This window comes from Hesperophylax consimilis, chromosome 26 (genome assembly GCF_061612785.1).
Source record: "Hesperophylax consimilis isolate HC1 chromosome 26, BYU_Hcon_1.0, whole genome shotgun sequence".
Classification (NCBI taxonomy): Eukaryota; Metazoa; Arthropoda; class Insecta; order Trichoptera; family Limnephilidae; genus Hesperophylax; species Hesperophylax consimilis.
In genome coordinates, this window is record NC_142861.1 from 3,985,305 (window position 1) to 3,995,361 (window position 10,057).

Genomic DNA, 10,057 nt, shown 5'->3' on the forward strand with positions numbered 1-10,057 from the left:
CTTGTTTCATGGTGACCAATACATTATAGTTATTTTGTATAAAGATGATATTGTAAGCTTTTGGGCATTACTAATAAACGTGTTTCAAACCCTCCACAACCGATAACCAACACATAGGATAGGTTGTTCCACAGAATTTTAACAATTCATCAAATTTCAAAGTTGATTTTCAAGTTTTGTGAAGGTTCTATCGAAGTTTTATTAGTAGGTATTTAAGTTTTGTGAAGCAACTGGTCAATAATGATATAATAATAGAAGATCATAGACATATGAATATTAGTAGACCTGCCCTAAGTGATTAAAAGCGTATTATCCCCACTCCCCATACCGGTTCCATTGGAGCCGGCTGGGCTCGCGTATGGCCTCAAGTGAAATTTGAAAACGTGACGTCATCATTCTTGTGCGAACTATGGTCGAGGCATCATCGGTTCATTTTACGAAATAACACGGCAAAATGTTGACTTGTGATATGAAAACTTGTAAAAATAGATGTGAAAAAGAGAATAAACCCAATTGTCGTATTACATTCCATAAGTAAGCATTATTTTACTTTATTTTAAGCTTATTCACACCGTATTATATGGATCAGTTTTAGAAACATATACTATCACATCACAATGTAGCGATTCTCAAGTGTGCTCATCGTTGTTTACTGGGGTAAGTAAATTATGAAACATTTGTAAAAGTGTCTTAACTAAATACTCTGAAACTAACTACGACTCTGCAAACAGAAGAAATTTACTTTGCCGAATTTGGACTTCGCAAATTAGTTCATAACGTGGCGAGTAATTTGCGCTCCCATGTAAAAATGTCTATTCATTCAAAAGCAGATTTTACTTTTAAGAACTAAATGGTGATATTATAATGCGAGATGCCTATTTACTGTCAGATTGATTTATTGACGAATCACAGTCAGCTTAACCCCCTTCGTTCTTCAACAGTTGATTTTACCCCTCGCCATTATCTTCTCGTCTATTAATTCCTATGTCTGTGTAGAAGATGAATAGAACCTTCACAGAAATTGAATATCAACTAGTCCTTAATGTAGAGTGAGGGGTGTTTCTCAGCTGCGCAAAATCTAAAACACGCCCTAATGGGCGAGGTAAAAATACAAACACTATGAATAGATGTAGTTTTAAATGAACGATTTAATTTTTTTATGAAAGCGCCTTTATTCAAAACTACTACTATAATATTTTTTAATGATAAACTAACGTTTATAAGACAAGGTTTTATGCATAGCATAAAGGATAACAAATAATTATATTATTATTTACAGGTGAAAAAAATATAATAAGCAGTAATTGTTGATTGAGGTACTAGTACATATTGAATCATTTGGCGGGTTGGAAATAAGCCGACATAGCTCAGTGGATACATAGCACCTGACCGGACATCAGAAGGCACGGATTCAATTCCCGTTGGCGGCATTTATTTTTACTCGGGAGATATTTTCAATTTGTATTAATATTTCGGGCGACTAATTATTGCTAATAATTATTTACTACTATAATATATTTGTTCCCCTTTTTGGATAACAATGCTCAAAAAATGATTATTTAAGTACAAACTAAATGTAACATAAGCGTTTGTGAAGAGAATAGTTGAATGTGATAATTAGTGGTGCTGAATGGTCATTTGATGACAATGTTACATTTGAACAACTGCGAAACAACCCAGCCTTAATAATTAATTAACTTCCATGAATTTTTGAAAAATATTTGTGCACTACGATGGTATAATGTACCTCATAGCTCACCTCACAGGAGATGTTATGATATTTTCCGTAGAATTAGTAGCCTGGTGGAGGGTTTAGCTGGAGATGAGAAGAAAAGCATCACGATTTCCACGTAAATTAAATGGAGGATCGAAATAATATTAATAATAATATAATTATATGCAAAGCACGAACTTCAAAGTCACCATTTGCATTTAGCAGATGAAAATGTCATAATTATTACATAAATGTAAGATGAATTTATGAAAGGTAGATGGCGTTATTACGATTGTCACGTCTGTTTGTTATGTCGATTGCCACAAATACTTTGGGAGGCGGGTTTGGACACCGCCGCCCCGGGAACCATTTATTGGATAACCAACACCTCTGCCATAGGGCACCCCAAGTGGTTGGTTACGTTCGGTGATTTAGCAGGGGTGCCCGGGTTCATCGGGTGAGGTGTGTTCAGGATGCAGATTCCTACCCAACCCTCATACCTTTTACCTTCCCAGAACTTCATCTCCTTCATTTCCTTAGAAAAGATCATCCGCACAGCCTCCCAAAAGATGACAGGCCTACTGTGTGAGAATAATGTTTAAAAAATCGCCGACGCGGGACGAGTATCGGCGGATATTTGGGGTAGTTTATCTTTGCGTAATTTTGACATTTTTCATTACATTTGTTTACAGACTACAATACAATAGCAACACAGTACAAAGCATATAATAGGAACTGTGGCAAAGAATGAAGAGAATGGTAGGTACCTATCTACAAATTAGCTACACCTGAATGAAGCAACGACAGATTGCACTAAAACATACCTCAGTAATATTATGATTTCCGAGCAAGGTTTTTTTATGAAATACATGATTCATGCAATATCATAATTTTTTATAGTTTAATGTAATACCTGATGAAAGTGAAGCTATATACCTGGATTATACAGTGGGATTTACAAATGTAAATACAAAACATAATCATAGCCTAGCATGATTAAACAATGGCCACCTCGTTGTGATTTATTCGTGGCTTATCAGCTCTCATCACAAGGTGTAATTAGTAGTAAATGAGTGATCTACAATATAAATACATATAGATCTACGTTGAAATCATCGTTAGTAATAACTTGCCGCCGATCGGAACGGCTAATTAATGTTGCATAATACACTATCAGCCAAACAATAGAACAAGGAATTCCAGTCCCTTTTATTCCAAATGTTTCTGGCTTTCCCCCTTCCTTTCTAGGTCATCATTTGAAATTATGGAGAGAGGGAAGGTGAATTTATACCTTCTAACTGAAATACCAGTATTTTTTTATTGTTATAGTTAGTTTTAATAGACAAAATAATTTTAATTTTTCGCGTCTCCCGAAATCGCACCAAATCTATGGACGTGACGTGTGACGTCGCAAGTCAGCAGTCTCAAAAAGCCTACGTTTTTTATGCACGGGAATCTAAACGTTTTTATTTTATTTTTAAGCTTACACGCTTTTGACATTGCAGAAAATCTCGTCACTAATGTTATTGTATTGAACCAAAGTTAAAAATACATCCATGACCGCAGCTGATAAACAATTTACCGGTGTTTAAAAACCTCCAGTACTACGAAAGAAAAATGCATTGTAGACCATAGATATATTACCCGCGTAGACTGGTTTTGACGTAAGAATGTGTCAGGATCAACAGATTCAGTTGTACCAACCGAACAGCGTGTTTTATCCTTTTTTAAATGAGAATTTATAAATTCTACTTTCAGAATCGGCGTTTATTGATCAATCTGAATATATATTTTTTGAGCCATAATATTTTTACAGACGTTCCTTATTACCAAGATTGGTTCTATAGGCGACAGAAACACGGAAGATGGGCCATGAAATGCAGCGTTCACACCTGACCTATTTCATAAGAATCTAGAATCAATTTATAGAACGAGAGTAGAAGTCTAAACTACTTTGGTTTCTATACCATAGAAAGCCTGTTATCACTGATCTATTTCATAGATTCTATGAAACGTGATACACGAATAAAAATGATCCTGTTAAAAAAGTGACAGCATGCGAACTAATAAAATATTAATCATTCAGAATATACCAAAAACAAGTGCTCTATTCCTAATAGATATCATGACGGAATTAACACGTAAATGTTTGCTTTTTATTTATTTATTCACGCCATGAAGGCTTTTACATGAATACATTGTTAAAGGTAAGTTGTTTAGGAGTATAACAAAAAGTGTATATTACATAACATTAAAATAATCATTAAAATAATCCTTAAGGTTCCTCTTTCTACCAGCACTGATATGATCTTCAATACTATCAATGTTATGGACATAAAACAGCTGTATGCAAGATCCATCTTGGTCAACTTACACCAGAACAATAAATCACTATACAAACCAACACAAACTATTCACAATCGGGTATTGAACAACCGGCCAAAAACAAAGAACTTCTTCAAACTCCTTTTGCTAAAACCTCATTCGGACAGACATTTTAAAAATATAGCTTGCAAACTATACAATACACTACCAACTACGATCAGACAATTAGAAACAATGACAAAATTCAAACACGAAATAAAGAAATGGATTGCAATCACAGGGCGTCCCACTATTGCAAGCATATGTAAACCAAATTGCACATAGACAACCAGTACTATTTACACACGACCAAATTCAAACTTAATTAAAATGATCTATTTATATTTTCCCACATTTGTAATGAACACAATCTTAACAGGATTAACCCAACGGTTCTTTTGATTGTATTGAAATTATTTTTATATTTTGTATTTACCCTTATTGATATTCACTTAACTATATGTAAATACATCGATGTACTCTATGTCTGTCTCGACACAGGTTTACCCTAGTGAGACAGGCATCGAAAAACCACTTGTAAAAAAACTTTATATAGATAAATAAAAATAAAAAAATAAAAAAACATAATAAGCCGAGTATGAATAATATAAGCAGGTATAACACAAGTTCTCATAGAGAGTTCTGTTGTACAAAGGAGTTCAATAATTATATATAACTACAGACCGCCTTCTATGTAGACCCATTTTATATAGACCTCATTTTATGTAGACCGCCTTTTGTCTGGTGGCGCTGTTGTCGGAGATATTTAATGAATTTGACATACATCTTTAATATTTTCTTTTATAAAATCTGAAAATCGATCGAATATCGAAACTCGACCGGACGTGGCGTGTCCGAAATGAAGCTATGGCTATGTAAGCATGTCAAAACCATAGACAAAGAAATAATAAAAGTAAGACGTATAATATTCTTTCATTTTTTAAAAACCGTAAATTGGCAGAAAAAAATCAAAATTTTCAGATCTTTAGTAATACGGAAATAAATGTTTGTGGAAAAAGCATTGTAAGTATTTATGTTGGACATAACCTGCCTCACTAGGCGAACGTGTAGAATTCGAGGTAGAATTTATAGTAAATTATTATTTTACATTTTGTCTATGGTTTACATATACACATAACATAATATAAGTTCCTAAATTTGGTAGAGGAGAGCCTGAACATTAATTATAACGTATAGAATTCCGGCTACAAAATTGCCTGTCATTGCAACGGATCGTTACTATGATGAAACTAATTAAAGCGAATAAATTCCACGAATAGACATCCAATTATTAATCATTATTACAGTGAGCTGTACCTTCCTACGTACTTTACCTTCACAATACGAGGCATAAGGTATAACCATAGACAATAGAAACAAGAGAGATGAACCATTATTAAAATTGCGCCGCGCACACAACGTGTGTCGCCAACATCGTTCAACCATATACTACTGCTAATCCCATTTACGCACAGCGGCTCCCCGCATTTATTATTTTTTTATTGTGAATACCGCAAGAGTCCCAACTGCACCCAATCACATGGAACCAGTGAGACAATTGCATAACTAGTAGGAAGGAGATGAGGGAGAGTGAGGTTGGGATTTGTTTCTACATATCAAAGGGATAACTTTTATTGCATAACCGCTTTTATAGTCAGTGCAGTTTGGTCGTAGCTCGGCGCGTGGCATCAAACATCGTATATCGCGGCGCACAAAGATAGTCTTGTTTTGGCGTAGGTTATAAGATTTCACCATCAGGGAGATTAAATTGTTTTGTTTATTTTGTATGAAGTATTTTGTGCTGATTCTATAACGCAGAGCACAGGAATATCGGTTTGCTCTTTGACCGAATCTTTTGGTCGCATCGATTTTAGAGGCAGAATTGAAATGGCGCGCTGATTGTAATGTGCTAATATTATTATAATGCAAATTGGTCTCATAATCTTATATTTTTAATGGGGTTCAGGGCACAGTCGCACTTTAGCGTAAACCGCCACTGTGTATCCCGTCGTTGCTGGAGGTTATGATTAGGAGAGTCGCGGACTTTGTAGGCCTTTTTAAGACAATTCCGATTCCGTAATATATTTTTTGTTGTATCTCATAAAGTCATAACTAGATTATAAAACATCGACTTTTCTCTATTTTCTGCAAATAGACAGACTCGGATAGAGATTTTATTTTTAACTATTTAGAGCTAGAGATACTGACAGTGAAAAGATTATGACAATAACAAGATAATGACAATGACAAGATACAACGATAATAACAAGATACAATGATAATGACAAGATATAAACTGTGATAATATACACAGTTACACTACACAAACACCACACAAAAAACTGTTCTTTCGATAAATGTAATTTTTGCAGTAAAGGCGATGCACTACGTCGTGTAGTATTTTAAATTGAGCCGCTATCAATAACAACCCTTACGTAGATGGCGATAAGGCTTCAATTGCCGCTTAACACCATCCACCTGTTTTGATTTATGCAAAAAAAAAACTTAGCCAAAAAGTGCCTTTTATTTTATTTTTTGGATGTTCAGGCACAAATATTTAAATGTTTTTCGATCATTTTATAAATAACTTAATTTTCCACATTATACAATAAAATCATAACCAAAATGGGTTCGTAAGTAGGAGATTTTGAACTTTAAAGCAGTTTTGATAGGCCTTATACATTATTTTTTTCTGGGCTTGTAAAAAGACTTAAGACTTATCTAAAAAATACTCGATTATTTCAAAGGCCAAGATGTATTATACTCGCAGTATTTAATTAAAGCATCTGAAACATTTCTAGGCTACCAAATTTTCAAACCAAAAACAAATGATTTTGCGTTACTTCGTATGGCATTGTTTAATAAAGGTACTTACATAAGAAGGGACGCACATAAATAGGTAGGTACCTTTAGTCGGAGAGGGAATAAAGGACATGATTAATTATTGGCATTCACGTGTGAACGAAGCTGGCTGTAATAACAGGCAATATAACAAGATCAACAGGCAGTTCTACTTTCTTACAGTAATTATTTCTTACAGGCTTTGTGTTCCGGCTTTTTTATTCTAAGAATTGGCTTCACCGCTTGGATTACGTGTCTGAAGAGGATGAAGCACTACAGATCAATAATTATTGTTGCTAAAATGAAGTTGATCTGAAAACCTTAAAAACAAAAAAACATTCCAAGGAGGAAGATACTGTCAGTATCGCCCCGGTGTAAGACCACCATTCAGAATTGAAACGTTGCTTTAAATGGCTTTGGCCGTGTTTGGTGACCAGATCTGAATAGCCAGGTACTTCCTCACCTCCTTCTTCACCTTTTCTCTCCCCTCTCCACTACCTTCAGCCTTACGACATAACCCAACTGGGGATGCCATAGTCTCACATGATATGCCATAAACATGATGGAAGTAGAGTATGCTGTTGAAATGAGATCCCTGAGGCGTAAGTGTGGTAAAACCATGTATGATCGTGTTAGAAATGTGGAGATCCGCAATGAGTGCAAGGCTTATGTAGGCGTAATGGATAAGATTAAGAAAGGGCCGCTTAGATGGTTTGGGCATGTAGAGCAAATGAACGAAGAAAGGAGTGTAAGGAGAAAATTTATGACGCAAATGCGAAATGGTAGCAGAAGTCTGGCACCGCCGAGGAAGACATGGTAAGATCAAGTGAATCAGATACTTGAGTCGGGCCATATCAAGAGTGCGAATAATAGAAGTGTATGTATGAATGTGAATGAGGCAAGGAGTGTGTGCCAAGACCGGGCTGTTTGGCGGTCCGTCCTCTCTGCCTACCCCTCAGGGGTAGGCTTTGTTACGGCGAGTTTAGTTTTAAAAACATACGCGTATTCGATTGCAACGTTGTGTCAAAGTTTCAAAGCAATCGGTGAAGCACTATCGGAGATTTAAGATTTTGAACAAACGTACATTTACATTTTTATTTATTTATTAATAATACCCGCGTTACAATTTTCTACAGATTTACAACATATTTCCTTTAATAATAATAATTGGATGACTTGTATAGCGCCGTTTTTGTGCAAAATCACCTCAAGGGCACTTTTAAGTTTTAAGTTCCTAAAAAAAATATATGTTGCTTTTGAAGATAATATCTTTACATTTGAAGATCCGAAACGGTAATTATATGAAAGCATGCTCCTAAAATGATTAAAAACACATTTTGTTTTGTTATATCGGTATGAAAAAATCACAGTGTATCTAAAAGAGATTTTTGCTTTATTTTAAACTAGTCGTATTTTATAAAATATTTTCACCATTTTCGCTTAATTATTATCGTTTTTCAATATTAGCGCGCTTTCCTCCCTTTTAAACCGTCTTCTTCTTTTTGAACGCTTTCTACGGAGCCTTAATGTGCGTATCCAGTATTCTGTAACAGCACTGCAATGCATACATATTGCATATGGCTGAAGTAGAAGCGGCCAAAGTCGGTACTTAATTATGTTTCTTGTTCGTGTTATGTGAACCAAGAAAAGAAACCGTTATATTAGTAATAATAACAAAAAAACATCTCTCATTCACCACGAGCCACCACTGCATCTTTGCATCTCCCGTATGCTCCTACGGGCAGAACGGAAAGCGGTGAGAGTTTCCTCGCATGGGTAGGCAGAGATAACGGACCGCAAAAACAACTCTCTATTAGACTATGTTAAACATGAGTTTTAGTTGACGACAGCACTGACTTAATTTGGCTTTTGCGCACCCAGACCTCTACTTTAGTCGGCATTGAATTTTCTCTATGCGGCATAACATCTTTATGGGGGAAACAAATGTACAAACTAATTTGCGTGAATTTACAAATGAAAAGTTGCTATTCCTTGACTGTTACTAGTGTTTGCAGACTAATTAAAACACTGTCTCATTACGCACGAGGATATTTTGGCACTTTATTACGGCAATCTACTTAGATGTAGCACACGACCTTAAGCGACCCGTGACAGTTTAGTACAAAAACTTCGAAATCGAAAGCACTACAATCGACGTACTTTTTGCTTGCCACTTTGAGATTTCCACAGCGCGTCTATATATTGTAACGTCATTGTTATTATCCCCTCAGGGTACACTGATAGAATACAAGGAGGCTGCAACAAATCGCAATACCTTTGCACGATGATGTCGTCTCTTCTGTATGCCGCTTGAAGTCCCGAAAACTCTCTTGGATGGAAGTTAAGAGGGTAGCAGAGATAACGATTTTGTCGAAATTTACTAAAATAGTTAAAAAATTGGTCGACTGTGTCGCCTTCGTCGTATTTTGTAGACAATTCCGCCAAAAGCTACTGAACAAGTGGTTAGATCGTACTATCCCGGCATAAACACCCGAGGTCTCCCGATCGACAACAACGAACATTCCCGATGACGAATTAAAAATAGCGTGTTTTATCTTGGCTGTTTATGTAGTAGCTGGCTTTCAATTTTTCCCTACAATGTGGGAATTTTCCCTTGAGATTCCCTAATGTGTTGATAAACATTATATGAACGGCTTTTTAAAAACTGGCGGATATCCACGATTAAAATAATTTGATTTTATAAGTAAACTATGAGCTTTTTACTGGGTTTAACCACTATTATTTATGCTTATTTTAGTTTCCAAATACATAAATGTCGAAAGAGATCTCCAAATTTTATGTAAATCTGCATCTTCTCCATATGAAATAATTATTAGAGAGGTATTGATTTAATTAACATGTAAACTAAAATTCCCTATAAAATTGTAAGAATTTAGGAAAAAATATTTTTTCCCCAAATATTGGATATATTTCATTTCGATGAAAACACTCGCCAGCGGCCGACTTGCGACTGCTGCTAGGGCTGTTACAACATTGAAATATAAAACACCGTTGAGAATACTTTTATTTATTTAAAAGTTTAGGTTTTTACAGTGAGTAGGCTGTCACAACATTGAAATATAAAACAAAGTTGAGAATACATTTATTTAATTAAAAGTTTTGGTTTTTACAGTGAGT

At 35.2% G+C, this 10,057-nt stretch overlaps 1 protein-coding gene across 1 annotated transcript in view; it reads right to left on the minus strand.

The window, feature by feature from the left end:
* Nucleotides 1-10,057, minus strand: part of LOC149411006 (interleukin-1 receptor accessory protein-like 1-B) — a 247,491-nt gene that overhangs the window by 26,867 nt on the left and 210,567 nt on the right. The window lies entirely within an intron of this gene.